Source organism: Panthera tigris, chromosome C2 (genome assembly GCF_018350195.1).
Source record: "Panthera tigris isolate Pti1 chromosome C2, P.tigris_Pti1_mat1.1, whole genome shotgun sequence".
Lineage (NCBI taxonomy): Eukaryota > Metazoa > Chordata > Mammalia > Carnivora > Felidae > Panthera > Panthera tigris.
In genome coordinates, this window is record NC_056668.1 from 109000017 (window position 1) to 109022057 (window position 22041).

Consider the following 22041-nt stretch of genomic DNA (forward strand, 5'->3'; position numbering starts at 1 on the left):
CACTTCTACACCTCATACTGTCAAATACGGAGACATTTAGGTTTTGATACCATCATGTTCATAGGAACTTCGCAAATCTCAACCACAGAGTCACTGTCAAATCTGGGTGTCTGCATCTGCTGATTTTCTTGGAAGCACCATCCATGAGGGACATTGTTTTCAATAGCCTGGTCAAACCATATCCACATGTATGTTGTTGGTCGTGAACTAAATCTATCACAAAGCTTGAAAAAATAACCAATTCAAAATGGATGCCCTCCTGAGTAGAGTCTCCTAGATCGTGAAATCCTGGCAAGGAGGATCAACACTGCCTTCTTTGTCGAACCCTCAGAGCCTGGCACACAGTTTTGGTGAATAGATGTCTGTGGAATAAAACTTCACGTAACCATTGGTTAGTCACACCATCATGAAATATGAAGAATATCCCGTTTTAAACTTAAGGTTACTGTTGCCAGTTGTCTGCCCTTCCTCTGAATTTCTACAGCACTTGTCTAGAACGCACATATGGAACCGTACTGCTTTATATGAGGTATTTTTTCTTTCTCTTCTTGCCTTGCCTCTCTTTTTAAATTTGATACATGCCATGTCTTTAAACAAGCTGTAAACACCTAGAGAACAAGAACACTGTCATATGTTCCTTTATGGTTCCAAACAATCTTATAAAGCAAAAAGTTCAAGAAAATTTCAGATAAAAAATAACGTTCTATTTTCTTCCTGAAGTATACTTATTCTTTTATAATCTTCATGGTTTTATCCATCTACTTGACAATTTACAATGAGGGCAATCTATTAAATGTACAGAACCCACATGTATATTAAGATGAGATAAACCAGGTTCTGATAATTTTAAAGATATTTGGGATAGTAAGAGCATTTTCCAGAGAAAATCCTTGTAGCATAGTCCTAAAGAGAGTTCCTTCCCTTTTCCCATCCATCTTCAACTTTAAGCTATTTCTCTTTCCTGGCCAAATTCCTCCTGGAATCGACAGGTTTGTAGACTTTGAACTCATTCTCACATAAGGAACTAGTGTGGAACTCTATCCAAGCGTCAGACCAAGGACAAAGGATGGAAAGCAACAGGAACTGGGATGAGCTTGCCACTTTGAATTCCCAAAGCAACTGCCATCAGTCTTTTATGAATGTGGAGAGTGCTCCTGATGCTGCAAAGACCAGTAAAGAATGAATGGGAGGACAAAATTTTTCTCCCAGTTAAGATTTGGAGAGGACAAGAACTCAACAATCAAAGAGGATTTGCCAGACGCCTCAGCAGGCAACTGACAGCCTGCCTGCCTCTACAACAGAAGCCCCTCCTCCACATCCCACCACCTCTGAAATTCCCAGTCTGAGATACCCCTACAGCCAAACCTGAGCTGTACTGAGCCAACAAGGAAAAATCACATCTAAAGGAGGTAATCAGCCAAAAGAAACACAAAATAAATTTCCAATGAGACAGAATGGCTGTAGGAGAAAATGTAAAAAATTATTTTAAAATAATAAAAAGAACAACACCAAAAGAGATTCCAAAATCTGACGACTTCTCACTATCGCCACGACAGCTACTATATTCTATGCCATCATCCTCTCATGCCAGTGTTATTGCAATACTTCCTCTTCTAATTCCTAATATTCCTAATATTGCTCTCCTTATTGTCTTTTGACACAGAAGTCAGATTTTTCTACTGAAAAAGCAAGTCAGAGGAGGCACTGTGAAAGATTTTGGCAGCAAGCGCTTGGTTTATGAATCCCCTAAGACATTTCATAAAAACAGAGACACTAGAAGAGCAAAACCAAACAGCCATGGAAAACATTGATAACAAAACTAGGTGACAAGACTCCTCCACAAATAAGGAGGCGGTAAAAGCCTCTAAAATCCATGTAATATCAGCATTTGTATGAGAGAAAATGGAGAGGAGGCACTTAGGCTTTAGTTAGCCCTGGAGCACGGTAGAGCCCTACAATCAAGAATAAGTACCCTCTGGAAAGTTCAGTGGACCAATCTAAGAGTCACAAAGAAACTTTCAATTCACAGTGAGTGAGGAAGACTATCATGGGCTATATACTATAATGGTACTAGAGTAGTCTGGGTCTTATAAACTCCTGACACTAACAAACCAAACCTTGTTTTCAAGTCAAAGACCCACACTGTATAAAAATTACTTTTAGTAGGATGTAAATTGAACGAGACAGGGAAATGTGGACAAAGAGATGATCCATATAATAACATTGGAGGAAGGAAATAAAGGAAATTATATTGCAACTTTATCAATCCAGCAAAAAAAAAAAAAAGGAAAAAGAGAATAAAAGGTTAACAAAAATTATAAATTACAAACATAAAGGCAGAAGGAATAAGCCAAGCAAATCAGGTATTACACTAAATGTGAAACATTGAAATCTATCAATAATCAGACTGGATTAAAACAATAACAAAAAACCTATAAAGAGAAACGATCCTAAGACTTCTCATCACTAGGAGAATTTTTTTTTCTTTTCTTATTGTATCTATATGAGATAATGGATATTAACTAAACTCTAAACTTGCTGTGGTAATCATTTCATAATATATGTAAATTAAACCATCATGTGATACATCTTAAACTTATACAGTGATGTATGTCAAGTATTTCTCAATGGAAAATAAACAGGATATTTGTTGCTTCAAAAAAATACACTTATCATTAAGTTATAAAGAATGGTTGAAAATAACAAGGTAGGAAAGGAAAAGAAAAAAATACCAGGCAAAGGCAAAGAGAAACTAAGTGGGAATAGAACCAACAGGGTGAAATATAAAGTTAAAAGCAATAAATAGTATACAAATAGATACTACATCAGAAGATATAATATATAAAGCAAAAGCATTCAAAATGGAACAAGAATTTGATATGTATACTATTAAAATAAAAGCCTACAATAGTTTTTTTTCAGAATGAGATAGATCTGGTCAACACAAAAAATGCAGCATATATTCACCAAATTGATGATTTGTCTGGCTATAAAGAAAACCCTCTTGTCAGAATAAAATCCAATTAAGTTGGAAACAAAGTTTTTAATAAACACCTTGGGGTGCCTGGGTGGTTCCGTCAGTTAAGTGTTCAACCCTTGATTTAGGCTCAGGTTTGTGAGATCGAGCCCCAAGTTGGGCTCTGTGCTGACAGCATGCAGCCTGCTTGGGATTCTCTCTCTCCCTCTCTCTCTCTCTCTCTCTCTCTCTGCTTCTCCCTTGCTCACACACACGTGCATGTGTTCACTCTCTTTCAAAATAAATAAACAACTAAAAACTTAAAAAAGAAAAATCTCAAGTACTCAGATATTAGGAAACACTCTCTCCTCAAGAGCACTTGTATCAAAGAAGATATAAATGTGAAACAATAAGCTACATAGGAAGCAACAAAAAGAAAACACTTTGCAGCAGATAAAGTAGTGTGCAAATTTTACTAGAATATCAGTGTCTTTGTGACAAGATTTTGTGTTTATGTGTTCCTAAATCAGAGAACACAGTAAATGTTCAATAAATATTTATTTACTGAATACATACCAAAACCAATGGGGCACAACAAAAACATTCAGATGAAAACAAAATATTTGGTACTTACCATCAAAAATTACAAAAAGCATAACAAATCAAAAAAAATTAGAAAGATGAAATTAATACAATGGCTCCAAAGATTAATTTTTAATGAAAAAAAATCCAAAGGTTTTCATACTTTGAAAGTATGAAGATTATTAATTAATCTGGTCAAGAAAAACAAAAGAGGGGAACACAAATGAATTTAGGCATGAGAATGGAACCATAGACAAAGGAAAGTGAAAATAATTACCAGAAAATATCATATGTAATTCTATGGCTTTAAATTTATAAATCTCTTAGGGGCACCTAGGTGCCCCTAAGGCATCAGTTAAGCATCCAACTTCAGCTCAGGTCATTATCTCATGGTCCGTGAGTTCGAGCCCAGCAGTGGGTCTGTGCTGACAGCTCGGAGCCTGGAGCCTGCTTCAGATTCTGTGTCTCCCTCTCTCTCTGCCCCTCCCTGACCCACACTCTGTCTCTCTGTCTCTCAAAAATGAATAAATGTTTTTTAAAAAGTTAAATTTATAAACCTCTTAAAAAGGATTATTTCCTAGCAAAAGAGAAAACTATTAAATTTGACCTCAAGAAGAAATTAAAATTTTGAAAAACTGTAAAGGTGAAAAGGAAAAACACTATATAATTTAAAATACAATTCCATGAGGTGACTCAAAAAAGCAGAGTTGTAAGCATCGATCTGAAAAATACATATAACATTGTTATGTTTGTATCTATTTCAGTTGGCATCCCTCCATAAAATAGTTACGATTGCCAGGAAGAGAAACTTTCCCAGTGTCTAGAAAAGGGGCCAATGGGCATACACTACTACCTAGCAACTCCTTAGAGAGGCTTTCCCACACAAGTATAAGCAGCCATAATCACAAATATTCACTTGTAATGGTGAAGATTTGAAAATAATCTAAGTGGGAAAACAATCTCCATGGGAGGGGAGTGAACAAACACATTGTGATGCATTCAACCAAATGATTTTATGTGGCAGTTAAAAGGGATACAGCTCAAAAATGTGTTGAGTGAAAAAAGCAAGTTGTAGAAAAATATTTGTATATGAAGCCAGTTATGTAAAGTTTTAAGATAAACAAGACAATGACTCTACATTTGTTTCAGACAGGTATGCATGTAACGGAGGATAAGAATATGGACCAGATACACAGTTACATCACAGGAATTGCCTGCAGAGAGAAGCAGCAGCAAGTACCCTAGAAAGAGACAGAAACCTCAACTTTAAATTTTGCCATTTAAAAAGAGATCTAGAATAAATATGACAAACTGCCAATATGTTTTAAAATTCTGGGAATATGCAAAATTCTGTAAAACTCTTAGTCACAGTCCTAAATTTATATTGCCTTCCAAAAGCTCTTTTCTACATTCCTTTCCTCCCGTTAAGTTCCCAGTTTCCTGAGAGGCACCCAGTAGTGTCTCCTTCCCTATACCAACTCTCCAAAAGCAGTCTGATATCTGCTGTTGGTATTTAGAGTAATTTTAAGCAGCTTATTACTCTCAGAAATATCTAATTATCTAATTATTGAATCTGGATCTGTAGATGTACTTCCCAAACATTAAAATAGCCGGGAAGATAGCTGCATCTTTGTAATTGTAGCACTCTCTTTCTGGGGAACTGCTTTTCCCCAGGCTCCTGGAACCACATCTGCTGGGCAACCTTTTATATCCCTGTGTGTAATTCAAGTCCAGCTCAATAGAAAGCAATTAACTTGAGTATTGTTTTATTATTAAATTAACGCAAGAGACTTGCATAGGGACATTCTAGTAGTCATGATACTGCATATAATTGCATAAGCACATGTGTCAGTTTCCTAGATGGATAGGGTGACCAAACACATGACAAATCTTAGTTTTCCTTAGACAATAGTTTGCTGGTTGACTATGTGTTTAGAGAAATACAGGTAGGGGGATGGTTGAGTTTGGAATTAGGCACTTGATACTCTCAAGGCTGCTTCTTCCTCAAAGGGACCAGGAAGCTACTTCTCCAAAATGTGCAAGCTGTGGAGCAGGATACAACTTTTTGGCTGTGCACACATGGGCAGATTGCCACTGACTGGAACAGAAAGCTTAATAACTTCTCCATTAGCAAGGATTTAGACTTTACCTCAGCTGGTTTTAAATAAGTTTTAACATAATTCAAGATTCCCTCAATGAGTACAAACAACATATACTTTCTAGTAGGTCTGGTAAATGTTCTTAGATTTCTGTACCCCTTAAAATCAGGTAGTAAACAATTTATAATATTAAATAACTAAAAGCTTGGTTGACTATAGTTTCATTAGTTTTTTTTCTTAATTGGCTCATTAAACTCATTTATACGATCTGAAAATTTCTTACGAAAATTAGAAACTTCTGCTTCTATTATAAGGAAGTCAGATAAATGACTCATAAAAATGTTAGAATCAGGGGCGCCCGTGTGGCTCAGCTGGTTAAGCATCCGACTTCAGCACAGGTCATGATCTCAGGATTCCTGAGTTCAAACCCCATACAGAGCTCTCTGCTGTCGGCACAGAGCCTGCTTTGGATCCTCTGTTCCCCTTCTCTCTCTGCCCCTCCCCTGCTCATGATCTCACTCTCTCTAAAATAAATAAACTTTGGGGTGCCTCGGTGGCTTAGTCAGTTAGGCAGTTAAGCATCTGACTTCACCTCAGGGCATGATCTTGTGGTTCATGAGTTCAAGCCCTACATCCAGCTCTGTGCTTGACAGCTCATAGCCTGGAGCCTGCTTCAGATTCTGTGTCTCCCTCTCTCTCTGCCCCTCCCCAACCCATGCGCTCTCTCTCTCTCTCTCTCTCTCTCACACACACACAACTAAACATTAAAAAAAATGAAATAAACATAAAAAAGAAAATGTTAGAATCATACTGATAATTTAAGTATATAATTACAAGTCATATGTTCAATTACCTAAATTTAAATGATTGCTTTTGGTAATAATACATTAAATGTATAATATGCCCATGCATTATTGCTTCTTAAATATCAATATCCATGTTTCATAGTAGAAAAATTGCTTAAATAGTTTAGGAATAAAATTATATACTCAGGGTCACTTGTGTTAATTTATGTGACTTCTTGGTTTGGAAATATATTCATATAGGTTCCAGTTTCAAAACTATTTTATATTCTGGGTTTGATATCAAGAAGTTTTAATCTTATAATATGTTAACACAAAATACTTGATAGCTCTGTGAAAACTGTTGTAATGTGAGAAATTATACTGGCATTAGAGTTAAGAAAAGTTCAACTAGATATATTTGTTCCTATAATCAGTTACTACAGAATCACTTTTATTTGATATATATTAGAAATAAAATGTGAACTATTCCCCTGAAGGAAAAAGTATACAATCACATTTCCATAAGACTGAGGCAAAATAAAGCAAACATTTACCTCTAAACTCTCCATAATTTGCAAACTGTAAATTATCGATAAATCTAAAATGGAATACTTATAAAATACATTTGTCTGAATATCAAATATACCCCCCCCCAAATGTAACTCTTACTTAGACTAAAGCTCTGATGAAATTAAGTAATGGCATTTCTGTAGTTATTCAGAAAGATGATTGACTCCTAAACAAAACATTAATAATAATGGGCACTTTGGCTCTGAACAAATGTGGTAATCCCCTTTCCCTTAAAAAAAATGGAATTCTTGAAAAGCACAGTATGTCAGGGCTCACTCAGCAATATGTACTAAATTTGAAACAATACAGATAAGATTAGCATGGTCCCTATGCAAGGATGACACACAAATTCCTGAAAAATTATCTTTCTTAAGATATAGAAGCAACCCAAGTGTCCATCGATAGAGGAATGGATAAAAAAGATGAGATATATATGTATACAATATGTATATATTTTTCCATGGATATTATATATATAAGAATATTACTCAGCCACAAAAAAGGATGAGGTCTTGCCATCGCAACAACATGGATGAACCTAGAGGATATTATGGTAAGTGAAATAAGTCACAGTTGAAAGAAAAATACCATATGATTTCCTTTACATGTGGAATCTAAGAAACCAAATGAATATACAAACAACAAATAAACCAGAACCAGACCTATCAGTGCAGAGAGCAAATTGATGGTTGTTGGAGGGGAGTGGGGCTGGGGGGTGGGCAGGACGAATAAGGAGGAATGGAAGATGTAGGCTTCCAGCTGTGGAATGAGTGGGTCAGCAAAATGAGAGTAGAGAATAAGGAACGTGGTCTGTGGCACTGTGATGGGATCGTACGCTGACCAATGGTGACTCACACTTGTGGCGAGCATAGCACAATGCATAGTGATGTTGAATCACGACGTTATACACCAGGAACCAGTGTAGCATTGTGTGTCAAGCACACTCAGAAAAAAAAAAAAAAAAAAAGCAAGCACAGTGTATCATCCAGATTGAGGTATGCTATAGGTAAAAAGTTGCCTTGTGGCCATAAAGATTTTTAAATAAATGTTTCTAAAATTCTTTAGAATAAATGTTTTAAAAGACTGAGCTCTAGACCTTGCTGGAAAGAACATGATTGTGTTTCAATGAGTGGCAGAAAAGTCACTGCCATATTGTGTCAGCTAAACCTTCCAGAAATCTGCTGTGCAGGGTGTCAGAGAAAGCTATTCACAGGGAGACATCTGCCCAGAGGCACTCTGCTAAAACCACCAGGGGAAGCTGCTGGCAGCTGAGTCCTGCTCACCACCAGGCACTTCAGGAGGCAGAAGATGGAGAAGCTCTAAGTGCCACAGGAGCCTGCCTAGTGAGGGTACTCTGGCACCAGGAAGCAGGAGGGTACTCTGGCACCAGGAAGTCCTTTGGTCCTTCAGTGTCTCTCCATCATCCACTTGCAAAGCCTCGACACTTTGGTGGCCACAGAAAAATATTTACGGGCCCAAATTTGTTCTCGCAGAGTAATATAAAAGAGTGAATTTGGAAGTGGAAGGCTCTAAATCAATAAAAATTACATGTGGTCAGGTCACATCCACATGGCTGTCCTGATTTGTGGGCAGTGTTCCTCTAACTGGTGATCTGGAGGCCCTGGCTTTTTCTTCTGTGTGATTTTTCTATCTTCTGCATGCAGTGTTCAGCGTCACAGCACTTGGTTGTATCAAATCAGTCAAAGGAAAAAGATCATGAAGAATGTCATGAGAAAGTTTCTAAGGGCAAGGTCCAGAAGTGGCATGTATCACTTCTACTCACATGTCATCGGCAAGAACCCAGTCATATGCTCACACCCAATTGCTAAGATAGACTAGGAAATGTAGTCAAGCTGGTGCCCAGGAGGGAGAAATGGTTTTGGTGACTAGTTAGTCTCTGTCACAGATAATTTCTCTTAACTTATTATTTTATTATTCCTGGAAGCAATGCATTTTAACTACTAGTCACCACAGTTACCCCTGGCCTGGATGATAGTAATATATGTGTGTAATATCCCCAGATGTCAGCTGGGGCCCCTCCAGCCCATTAAAACCTGATGATAATGGTAATACATGTACATATATATTGAGATGTCAGCTAAGAATCCTCTGCCCACTGAGTTCCAGATAAAATTTGCCCAGATCCCTAGTTTCATGTCCCAGAGAGGTCTGCAAATTCCCAGAGTTCTCATATTCTCATAGTCTTCTCCATGTCTAACTTCTGCTTTCACACATACTGTTGCGATTCCTCACTGCTCTGATCCAGATATGAAATCCAAATCTTTCATCGATTTCCACCCAAAAATAATCATTTAAACACACACGCACAGGTATGGAAGACTTTCCTGAAGATTTGCGAATGCCAGAGGAGGTTTAAATTATAGCAGGAGGAATAATTTCAAACTATATACTAAGCAACCTCTTGTCCTTTGGTACCAACTAAAATTTCTGAGGCTCTTCTCATCATTTGGTTTCCTTCTTCACATCATGTCGCCATCCCTTTCTCCCCAGAGTCTCTTTACCTCCCAAGAGGAAAATCAATCCCCTTTACTTTATCATGCCAGAACAACTTAACCATTTTTATTAGTTGTTCCTTAAGTTCCTACTGACACCAGTGCTCTGGGAGTCTTATTTGCCATCCCCAGGGACTCTAAATGTACTCTAAGAGAAATCCATGTGCTGGTTGTTAAAGCTAAAATTTTTACATTATTTCATATAAAGTCAAAATTGACTTGATTACTGACTCTACTAAGAGTTCTACCAGATCAGCTTTCCCAGCGTGTGTTCTATAGTGCACCTGTCCTATGAGATAATCTGCAGACTAAATGCATACATAAATAAGCGAGATCTACAATCAAGTAATTTTAAGAAACTTTGCATACTATACTCCCCTTCTTGGAAATTCATAATGCACATTCAACATATTGACAGCTGGGAAAAGTCATGTACCTGTTTAGCTGTGATAGTAGCTAACTTACTTGATGACATAACCTTTTTTGCACAAAATGCCTTCTACTGTACAGAATATACAGAATGTAGAAAGTCCTTTCTAGCTACAATGTTCTGAAACACTGTAATTCTTACACACCTATATGACTAATGACAAAACAACCATAAAAAAAAAAAAATGAGCCCAACAGCCTGGCCAGATGGGAACTGTCACACACTTTTTTTTACTGCAGGAGCCCTCTCCCTCTCCGGTGACCACTATGTCCACCCAGAGTTTAAGTCATCTGGTTATTCTAAGAGAGTGAGGCAGAGACTTTCAGACACTAATCAGAAATCACCAGGAAAAAAGAAAGCAAATTTCCCAGCTGGTGCTAAAAGTTCCCTATCTCTCTCCACTTTGATCTTCACCAAGGCTACTTGAGGCAGGGCTTTGACTAACAAATGTCCCCTCCCTCTTTCCTATTTGTATTTCCTGTGTTCTCTTGAGACAAGCTGCTTCTGCTCCCTGACTCCTCCCCAATATTTAACTTTTCACCAATCCTGGACTTCTGATCCTTTTGGTTAAAAATACGCTTGTTTGTAATGTAATCAAATTTTATAGCAAGTCAGCAGTCTAGACAGTAGGTGACTTTTATTGGCCCTTCTAACCTTGACACTATGAAGTAGTTTGACTTTTCCTCTAGTAGAACATATTGACTAGCAAACTTAAAAATTCATCTTAAGTGAGAAATACTATTGGGTAGCACAATTCACTTCAATGTTGTCACCAAGTCACAGGCCCATGTTTTTATCGCTTTGAAAGTGTCTTGAAAAACACAAAGTGTGATATAAATACAGTAAATCATTAGTATTTCCTGTCACTTTCTTTGGGAAAATATTTATTTCTGCTTCGGGTACTTTAGACTTTGAAATAAATGTATTGAAGTCTTCTTTCAGATAAATTAATTACCTTTTTTTAAACAAGGTAGAAGTCTTTATATTAATGGACTGTAAGTTCTTTGCCTGATACATGTGTTGCGATTGTTATTACCCATTCTAATGGCTTGCCCTTCATTTTCTTAAGGGTGTCTTTTAAATAGCAGAATTAAAAATTTTTTAAGTTTGATTTATCCATTTTCCTCCAGAATATTTATAGTTTTAGTTTTTATGTTTAAGTCTGTAATCCACGAATGTTTGCGAATGATATGAGCTAGAGATCAAGATTAATTATTTTTCATATAGTTATCTGGATGTTACAGCACCATTTGTTTAAAAAATTTCCTTTCTCCATTGGAACTCTTAGTGCCTTCATTAAAAATCTATTGACCATGAATGGTGGATCTGTTTCTGAGCTCTATTCTGTCCCATTGGTTTATTTTTCTATCCTTATTCTAATATCAGAGACTTAATTACTATAAGTGTAGAGTAAGTCTTGAAATCAAGTAGTGTAAGTCCTCCAATCTTGTTCTTTTTCAAGATTGTTTTGTTTATTCTAGGGTCTTTTATACCAAAATTAATTTTAGAATCACTTGATTTATATTTAAAAATACATACATAAATACACAGGCCTATTGCTGTTTTAAGTGGGATTGCATTAAATTTCTGTCGATTTGAGAAATTCATATCTTAAAAATATTAGACAATGTCATCCATAAAAATGGTATAATCCTCCACTTGTTTAGGTTTTTAAAATTTCTCTTTGAAACATTTTTCATTTGCTGTATAGAAATTATGCACACTTTAAATTTATTCATAAATATAAAATGTGTTTTTTCGAGAGACAGAATGAGTAGGGGAGGGGCAGAGAGAAAGGGAGACAAAATCTCAAGCAGGCTCCAATGTGGAGCCTGACATGGGCTCCATCTCACAACCTTGAGATCATGACCCTGAGATCACAACCTGAGCAGAAACCAAGAGTCCGATGCTTCACCGACTGCACCACCCAGGAGTCTCTCTAAAATGTTTTTAATGCTGTTATAAAGCATGCTATTTTAAAGTTCCCTTTTCCAAATGTTTGTTCCTAATAAATGGAAACACTAATATCTCCACTGTCCCAGATTTACCACATGAAAACAATTCTTTAATTAAAAAGTAAATCAGTAAGTTAAACTATGAGAATTATAAACCAAGTGCAGTTTACTTACTGATAAGACTGACTGTTCAGAATTTATTTCCCAATAATATCTTCAAAAATTGATTGGCTCTTTATCCATGATAAAACTATTAAGGAGAATGTGAGAGATGGCACCAGAAATAAAAACTTTTAAAGAATTTAATTAAATGCCTCAGTTTCTATGTTCTCTGCCCTTGGCCCATGAACAAAGTTTTAATGTAGTAAGCTTTAACTTAAGCTAATCTTTTAATCAGGCTCTGTGCTGACACTCAGAGCCTGGAGCCTGCTTCGGATTCTGTGTCTCCCTCTCTCTCTGCCCCTCCCCTGCTCATGCTCTTTCTCTCTCTGTCTCAAAAATAAATATAAAACATTAAAAAAAAACTAGTAGTTAATCCATGCTCAAATTCAATTAGAATTTTATAAAAATCATTTTAAGCCAGTCTAGAAAATATATTTGTAAGGCGCAAAACCTGATTAATAAATCCAGTATCTATGTTATAAAATGTATACATTGCCACCTCCAAATCTTTTAAATCCTGTAACTATCTTCTCTTCCTTACCAAATCCCTAAAGTCCTTATTCTCATACCTTTTCTTTTTTCTCCCTAATCTTTATTATTCTTAATGTCTTACCTTACAGTGATTATCTTACTTCTATTTTCTTTCTCCAAAATTTTGTTTAAATTCAAGTTAGTTAACATAGTGTTGTATTGGTTTCAGGACTAGAATTTAGTGATTCACCACTTACATATAACACCCAGCACTCATCCCAAAAAGTGCCCTCCTTAATGCCCATCACCCATTTAGCCCACCCCTCACCCACCTCCCCTCCAGCAACCCTCAGTTTATTCTCTATTGTTAGGAGTCTCTTATGGTTTGCCTCTCTGTTATATCTTATTTAATTTTTCCTTCCCTTTACCTATGTTCATGTTTTGTTTCTTAAATTCCACATATGAGTGAAATCATATGGTATTGGTCTTTCTCTGACTGACTTATTTCACTTAGCATAATACACTCCAGCTACATCCACATCATTGCAGATGGCGAGATTTCAATTCTTCTTGATGGCTGAGAAATATTCCATTATATATATATCTCACATCTTCTTTATCCATTCATCAGTCGATGGACATTTGGGCTCTTTCCATTGTGCTGCTATAAACATTCTGGTGCATGTGCCCCTTCAAAACAGCATTCCTGTATCCTTTGGATAAATACCTAGTAGTGCAATTGTTGGGTCAGAGGGTAGTTCTATCTTTAATTTTATGAGGAACCTCCACACTATTTTCCAGAGTGGCTGCACCAGTTTCATTGCCACCAGCAGTGTATGAGGGTTCCCCTTTCTCTACATCCTCACCAATATCTTTTGTTTCCTAAGTTGTTAATTTTAGTCATTCTGAGAGGTATAAGGTGATATCTCATTGTGGTTTTGATTTGTATTTCCCTGGTGATGAATGAAGTTGAACATTTTTTCATGTGTCTGTTAGTCATCTGGATGTCTTCTTTGGAGAAGTGTCTCTTCATGTCTTCTGACCATTTCTTAACTGGATTATTTATTGTTTGGGTCTTGAGTTTGATCAATTCTTTATAGATTTTTTGGATACTAGCCCTTTACTCAATACGTCATTTGCAAATATCTTTTCCCATTCCATAAGTTGCCTTTTACTTTTGTTGATTGCTTCCTTTGCTGTGCAGAAAGAAGCTTTTTATATTGATAAAGTCCCAATAGTTAATTCTTGTTTTTATTTACCTTGCTTCCAGTGACATGTCTAGTAAGAAGTTGTTGTGGCCTAGGTCAGGTAGGTTGCTGCCTGTTTTCTCCTTTAGGATTTTGATGGTTTCCAGTCTCACATTTACATCTTTCATGCATTTTTTATTTATTTTTGTGTATTTTCATTCTTCTGCATATTGCTGTCCAGTTTTCCCAACACCATTTGCTGAAGAGACTGTCTTCTTTCCATTGGCTACTCTTTCCTGTTTTGTCGATTAATTGACCATACAACTGTGGGTCCATTTCTGGGTCCTCTATTCTGTTCCATTGATCCATGCGTTTGTTTTTGTGCCAGCAGAATACTGTCTTGATAATTACAGCTTTGTAATACAACTTGAAGTCTAGAATTATGATGCCTCATGATTTACTTTTCTCTTTCAACATTACCTTGGCTATTTTGGGTCTTTTAGGGTTCCATACAAATTTTAGAATTGTTTATTCTGTTAAAAATGCTGGCGTTACTTTGATTGGGATTGCAATGACTATATAGATTCCTTTGGGTAGTATGGACATTTTAACAATGTTTGTTATTCCAGTCCATGAGATGGAATACTTTTCCATTTCTTTATGTCTTCTTCAATTTCCTTCATAAGTGTTCTATAGTTTTCAGAATACAGATCTTTTACCTCTTTGGATAGGTTTATTCCTATGGATCTTACGGGTTTTGGTGCAATTGTAAATGAGATTAATTCCTTGATTTCTCTCTCTGATGCTTCTTTATTGGTGTACAGAAATGCAATAGATTTCAGTACATTGATTTTATATCCTGCAACTTTGCTGAATTCACATATCAGTTCTAATAATTTTTTGGTGGAGTCTTTTGGGGTTTCCACATAGAATATCATATCATTTGCAAAGAGTGGAAGTTTGACTTCCTCCTTGCTGATTTGGATGCCTTTTATATCTTTTTGTTCTCTTATTGTTGAAGCTAGGACTTCCAATACTATGTTGAACAACAGTAGTAAGAGTGGACATCACTGTCATGTTCCTGACCTTATGGGAAAATCTCTCAGTTTTTCCCCATTGAGGATGATATTAGCTGTGGGTCTTTCACATACAGCCTTTTATGATATTGAGGTATGTTCCTTCTATCCATACTTTCTTGAGGGTTTTTATCAAGAAAGGATGTTATATTTTTGTCAAATGCTTTTTCTGTGTCTATTGAGAGAATCATAAGGTTTTTATCCTTTCTTTTATTAATGCAGCATATCGCGTTGATTGATTTGTGGATATTGAACCACCTCTGCAGCTCAGGAATCAATCCCACTTGATTGTGGTGAATAATTCTTTTAATGTACTGCAGGATTAGATTTGCTAGTATCTTGTTGAGTTTTGTGCATCCATGTCCATCAGGAATATTGGTCTTTAATTCTCCTTTTTAGTGGGGTCTTTCTCTGGTTTTGGAAGCAAAGTAATGCTGGCTTCAAAAAATGAGTTTGGAAGGATTCCTTCCACTTCTATTTTTTGGAACAGTTTCAGAAGAATAGGTATTAATTCATCTCTAAGTGTTTGGTATAATTTACCTGGGAAGCCATCTGGCCCTGAACTCTTGTTTGTTGGGAGATTTTTGATTACTGATTCAATTTCTTTACTGGTTATAGGTCTGTTCAAAATTTCTATTTCTTCCTTTTCAGTTTTGGTAGTCTATATGCTTCTAGGAATTTATCCTTTTCTTTCATGTTGCCCAATGTGTTGGCATATTATTGCTCATAATATTCTCTTATAATTGTTTGTTATTTCTGCAGTGTTGGTTGTGATCTCTCCTCTTTCATTTGTGATTTTATTTATTTATTTATTTATTTATTTATTTATTTATGTATTTATTTATTTTGATAAGTCTGGCTAGTGGTTTATCAATTTTGCTAATTCTTTCAAAAAACCAGTTCCTAGTTTCATTTATCTGTTCTACTGTTTTTCTTATTTCTATATAATTTATTTCTGTGCTAACCTTTATTATTTCCCTTTTTCTGCTGGTTTGGGGCTTTATCTGCTGTTCTTTTTCCAGCCCTTCTATGTGTAAGGTTAGGTTGTGTATTTAAGACTTTTTTCCTTCTGGAGAAAGGCCTGAATTGCTATATACTTCCCTCTTATGACTGTCTTTGTTGCATCCCAAAGGTTTTGGACTTTTATCTTTTCATTTTCATTGGCTTCCCTGTAGGTTTTTAGTTTTTCTTTAAATTCCTCGTTAACCCATTCATTCTTTAACAAGATGTTCTTTAACCTCCATGTATTGGTGATCTTTCAAATTTTTTTCTTGTGGTTGACTTCAAGTTTCAGAGCGTTGTGGTTGGAAAATATGCACGGTATGATCTCAATCTTTTTGTACTGGTAGAAGCCTGAATTGTGACCCAGTATGTGATATTTCCTAGAGAATGTTCCATGTGCACTCAAAAGAATGTATATTCTGCTGCTTTAGGATGAAATGCTCTGAATATATATATATATCTATATATCTATATATATATATATATAGATATAGATATAGATATAGATATAGATATCTATATAGATATATAGATATATATATATCTGTTAAGTCCATCTGGTCTAAGTGTCATTCAAAGCCATTGTGTCCTTGTTTATCTTATGCTTAGATGATCTGTCCATTGCTATAAGTGGGGTGTTAAAGTCTCCTCCTATTATTGTATTATTATCAATGAGTTTCTTTATATCTGAACTTCTATTTTATTTTTTATTTTTTTTTAATATTTGAAATTTATTGTCAAATTGGTTTCCATACAACACCCAGTGCTCATCCCAAAAGGTGCCCTCCTCAATACCCATCACCCACCCTCCCCTCCCTCCCACCCCCATCAACCCTCAGTTTTGAACTTCTATTTTAAAGGTAACTAGATTTTTCTTTTCTTGAATAAATCTTCATAAAAGAGGCCTGTCTGGCTCCCATCACGTTTTTCTCTTGAATATCCCCCTGTCTTCATCAGGTACTCACTAAACAAACTTCCCATGTCAGCACATGCCCAGAACATAAAAGGGATTTGGGTAAATATTTTAAATATGTAAATGAGTAAACCAATAGATGTATAAATTAAATGAATCTGGATTATATTATCAACTTTCCCTAAATTCTCTAACATTAGTAATTCAATAATGATTTTCCAATCCTAACCCCTGCTGAACATTTTTGTTGCACTTGGTACCACTGACACCTTCCTCCTTCATAACTTTGTCTTGTGTTTGCTTTAATTTCTTCTTTCTTATAACATTATGTTTCTATCACATTATTTTGTTCCTTATCTTCCTCCCACTCACTTCTATTGACCTTCTAGTTCTTTTCCTCTACATGCGTTTCTTAAGAGTTCATCCAATTTCCAGTTTAAATTGATTTTATGGATCAGATATGCTAACACCTCATAGAGTGCCCCTATGAATGCAAAAAAAGGCAGACTTTCTGGGAAGACACAGCTCTGTAGATGCACAGATTGTGAATATAAGCCACTTTTGTACAAATCTGAAAAATATGCATCTTCCTTGGACTCAGCCAGATACACCATAAAAGAAGTCCTGTGAATGGTTCCCAAATCTAAATTTCTAGACAAACTGTCAAACCTGCATTACCTGTAAAGGGTTCATAGGAATACTCTTAGGTAATATGGGATTAGGTCAAAAAATCAAAATTAGTTCCTTTCATCTAAATGTACTATTGTTTCTAAATCCAAGATTGCATTACTTTATCAATGATCAAGCCATTCTGATGTGTACTTAACTTTTTTCCCCCAGTTTTGCTAAGAAATAGTTGACATCGGGGCACCTGGGTGGCTCAGTCGGTTAAGCATCTGACTTCTGACTGCAGCTCAGGTCATGATCTCTCAGCCAGTGAGTTCAGGTCCCGCATTAGGCTCTGCTGACAGCTCAGAGCCTGGAGTCTGCTTCAGATTCTGTGTCTCCCTCTCTCTCTGCTCCTCCCCCACTCATGCTCTCTCTCTCTCTCTCTGTCTCTCAAAGATGAATAAATGTTTTTAAAAAATTTAAAAAAAAAGAAATAGTTGACATAGATTATAAATTTAAGGTGTTAATGCATAATGGTTCGATTTACATATATTGTCAAATGATTACCACAATAGGTTCAGCTAACATCCATCTTGTCATATAGATAAAATAAAAAGAAAGAGAAAAAAAGAAAAAAAAATTCTCCTTGTGATGAGAACTCAGAGGATTTACTTGTCTTAACAACTTTCCTATATATCATACAGCATCATTAGCTTTAGACATCATATTGTACATTACATCCCTAGTACTTATTTATCTTATACCTGGAAGTTTGCACCTTTTGACCACAATTTTCCCTCCCCCTACCTTCCACGTAACCACAAGTGTGATCTCTTTTTCTAGGAGGTTTTGTTGTTGTTGTTGTTGCTGTTGTTTTCTGTGTGTATTTTTTTTAATCATACAGTACTTGTCTTTCTCCATTAGACTTATTTCACTTAGCATAGTGCCTTCAAGGTCTATCCACGTTGTAACAAATGGTAGGAGATCCTCATTTTTTACAGCTAAATAACATTCAAGTGTGTGTGTGTGTGTGTGTGTGTGGGTATCACAACTTCTTTAACCATTCATCCATCAACAAACACTTAGGTTGTTTCCATGTCTCGGTTACTATAAATAATGCTGTTACAAAGTGGGGTGCAGATATCTTCTTAGGGTAGTGTTTTCACTTCCTTTGAAACATAAAGTGGAATATTATTAAGCCATAAAAAAGAATGAGATCTTGCCATTTGTGACAACACTGATGGACCTAGAGGAGTTTATGCTAAGTGAAATAGGTCAGTCATAGAAAGATAAATACCACATGATTTCACTTATACAAGGAATCTAACACAGCAAAGAAAAACAAACAAAAAACAAAAGAGACTCATAAATACAGAGAACAAACTGGTGGTTGTCAGAAGGAGAGGGTGGGACCATGGGCAAAATAGGTGAGAGAATTAAGAGGTACAAATTTTCCAGTTATAAAATAAATAAGTGATGGAGATGAAAAGTGCAGCATAAGGAATATAGTCAATAATATTACAATAACATTGTATGGTGACTATAGTTGTGGTGAGCATTGTGTAGAATTGTCCAATCACTATGTTGTGCATCTGAAACTAATATAACATTGCATATCAACTATACCTAAATAATAAAAAAAAATTAAAGAATAAAACCAAAACAATAAAGAGAACAAAATATACATGTTCTTACTTTCTTACCTTAATCTTTGAAAGAGACTTATGGCAATTATTAAGTTATCACTCATCAACCAATTCTCTTCAAATTAAATACAGCTAAATTCTTACATAATTTTAATTTAAAAGAACACAAATATATACTCTAAAAATGTTTTCTTCTGGACTTCCAAATCTCTTTATAGCTCACTTCTTAATTTACATAAAGTAAGACATATATATAATTTAGAGTCAAATAGTTTTATAAGGCCTGTGGGTTGGGGAGTGGGATTATCTTTCTTCTACCCCATTTCTTGCCTCATATAAGTAGGTATTTTTAACTCTCCATGATGATTCTACTGCTATATATCAAGCATATTTTTGTCTTTCTATTTTAGGTATTTTTCTGTTGATTTATAAATAATCAATTGACAATTGTACAACTCTGAAGAAAGGTTTTACCTAACATAGTAACTAGAATGTAAGTTTTCTATTAGAAATTTTCACAAATGTTCCCATTGTACAATTGAGTGATATGGTGTAATTTAATAATTTTATATCCATTGGATATTTATTTCCAGCTCAGAGTAGAGATGGAACTATATAAAGTAGGAATTAAAATATAATCAATATAATCCAAATTTAGGAAGCCAGGCAGAAAGAGGGCATAAACTCTCTCACAGAAGGATTTTCAACCCTGGAGTGATAATTCCTTTTGGGGTCTTGCAACATGGACATTTGCTTCAACAACAGGGTTCCATAGAGCTGGAATATTTACTAATGTGTCCTTAAGAACTAATACCCAGAGTGCCAGCTGACTGGGAAATGTGACTCCTGGTGCCTTGCTGGGAAAAAAAGCAAAAATAACTAAAAATATAATCTATTGTTTTTAATATATCCGATTCAAAATGCTTATGAAATTTAAGGTTTGGGGGCGCCCAGGTGGATTAGTTGGTTAAGTGTCCAACTTCTGCTCAGGTCATGATCTCATGGTTCGTGGGTTTGAGCCCCACATCAGGTTCTATGCTGACAGATCAGAGCCTGCTTCAGATTCTCTCTCTCTCTCTCTCTCTCTGTCTCTCTCTGTCCCTACCCCGCTCATGCCCTGTCTCTCTCTCTCTCAATAACAAATAAATAGGCATTTAAAAAAAAGAAATTTAAGGTTTGTATCAGAAGGAAGACTGTAGAAGGTGATGAGTCATTTCAAAGATGACAATTCCTCTTCATTGAGAACAGAATGAAAGCCATCCTAACATAGCCAGGCAGCTACCCTGCCTTGACATCCAAAACATGAATGGCTTGCAGGAGAAAGAGATGTTATGATGAAGATAACAAACACTGACATCACAAGGCTTGTTAAAGGTCAGAAAAGCCAGCCATTAGGTGGCAGATTCTGAATTCAATCATTTTTAAAGTTTAAAAAAATGTTTTAGTGACAAGGATGTTTTGTTTCTCAAATTTTTAAGAAATAGAAATTTTTAAGAAATACAACTCCTATCACTATTGCTATCTAAAACCATTTTTCATCTTATTAATTAGAAGTTAAAACACATGGGGCATGTGGGTGGCTCAGTTGGTTAAGCATCCGACATCAGCTCAAGTCATGATCTCAAGGTACATGAGTTCAAGAAGCCTCCTTCAGACCCTTTACCCCTGCTCTCTCTGCCCCTGTCCCACTCATTCTCATTCTCTCTCTCTCAAAAATAAAAATAAATAACTTTTTAACAAAAGTTAAAATACACAAATGTCATAAGTGATAACAGTAGTGGCATTAAACAAGGACCATGAAAACACTTTTCCCAGAGTAAATACATGAGTCATTGTAAACCTCTGTGCTTTGCATATTCAGTTTTGTCTACCTAGAGCCCTCTTCCTACCCCCACATCTCCCTACTTTGTCAGTGGCCAGTGAAGTGCTTACCATTTAAGAACTAGGCCCCAATAGTCTCCTCCCTCATGGGTTTGCTAGCAGCTAATTCTCTGCTCAGCTGGCACAATCTGTTCTACACCTCCTTCAGGCCAGGTAGTGTGCATGCTGCCCATGCACTTGCCTGTGTGTCCTTTCCCCAGCTGTTCTTGCTCACCCTTGTCCCAAGATCATTGTCCTAATCTTAACAAGTTCTTCCTACATCTCTGTGAATTTCTCTGAGAACCTCTTGACTTGTAGCCAGAGAGGATGTAACCCAGAGACCTGATACAGCAGACTCAGTGGGATATTCCCGTTATACTCTGAGCTCAGAGAACTACCAAAGGTGATGTCATCCACCACACTACAAGAACTACTTAGAAGTGTCTAGTTCAAAGGCTATGTCCTAACACTGACCAGGACTCTACCCTCAGCACAAGACTTTTTAAGGAGAAAAAGATTATTCCCATTACCTAACCTCCACCACCCCCACATTAGTAGAAATGGAGCGGGGCTCCTTCCCCATTCTCTTCCTAAAGCAAAGGAAGAGGAGTCCAAGAGCATCACTAATAATATTAACTAGAAATAGAGGGTAAATTTTTATTTTCTTAATTTGAGTTCTCCTAGAAAGAAAACCTTGAGATAAGAACACATACGCAGAAGTCATTTATTTGAGAAGTGCAAGAAGTATTGGTAAGGGAGAAGGGAAGAAAGAAAAGGAAGGAACGGTAACAGGAGGTTAATCCTTCTAGGGAAATTTGGAGTCAGAGTCAAACACATGCCTGAGAATTTTCCCTGAGGGGGAAGGGAGCTGGGGTATGTATACACCAACTCCAGTCAGGAATTTGTTGAAGGCTACTTTGGGAAGGGGTGGTGGTGTTATTATACTGACATTGTAATCCTTCCTCGGGAGACACAGAAATGGCAAAGTGGACTCCATAGCAAGAGAGAAGGCCTTTGGGTGGTTGACTAGAGGCTTACTAAGGGTGTTACCCAGTAACTTAACAGGAGTCCAAGTCTCCTATATTCTAGCAGTGCTTCAAATGTACCAATTAAGCACTTTAACTTTTCAATATCCATAGATTTATTTGATTTCACCTCCTTCTACATATGGAGTAACATTTTAGTCAGATAGGAAACTGAACCATATACTCATGAGTTTTTGAAG

The 22041-nt window shown here is 36.2% G+C and overlaps 1 non-coding gene across 1 annotated transcript; it reads left to right on the plus strand.

Annotated features, from left to right (window-relative positions):
- The first annotated feature begins 7259 nt into the window (after nt 1–7259).
- On the plus strand, nt 7260–7364 carry LOC122230808. Its single transcript, XR_006207893.1, has one exon. It is a non-coding gene; the product is annotated as a U6 spliceosomal RNA (small nuclear RNA).
- Nucleotides 7365–22041: the final 14677 nt, after the last annotated feature.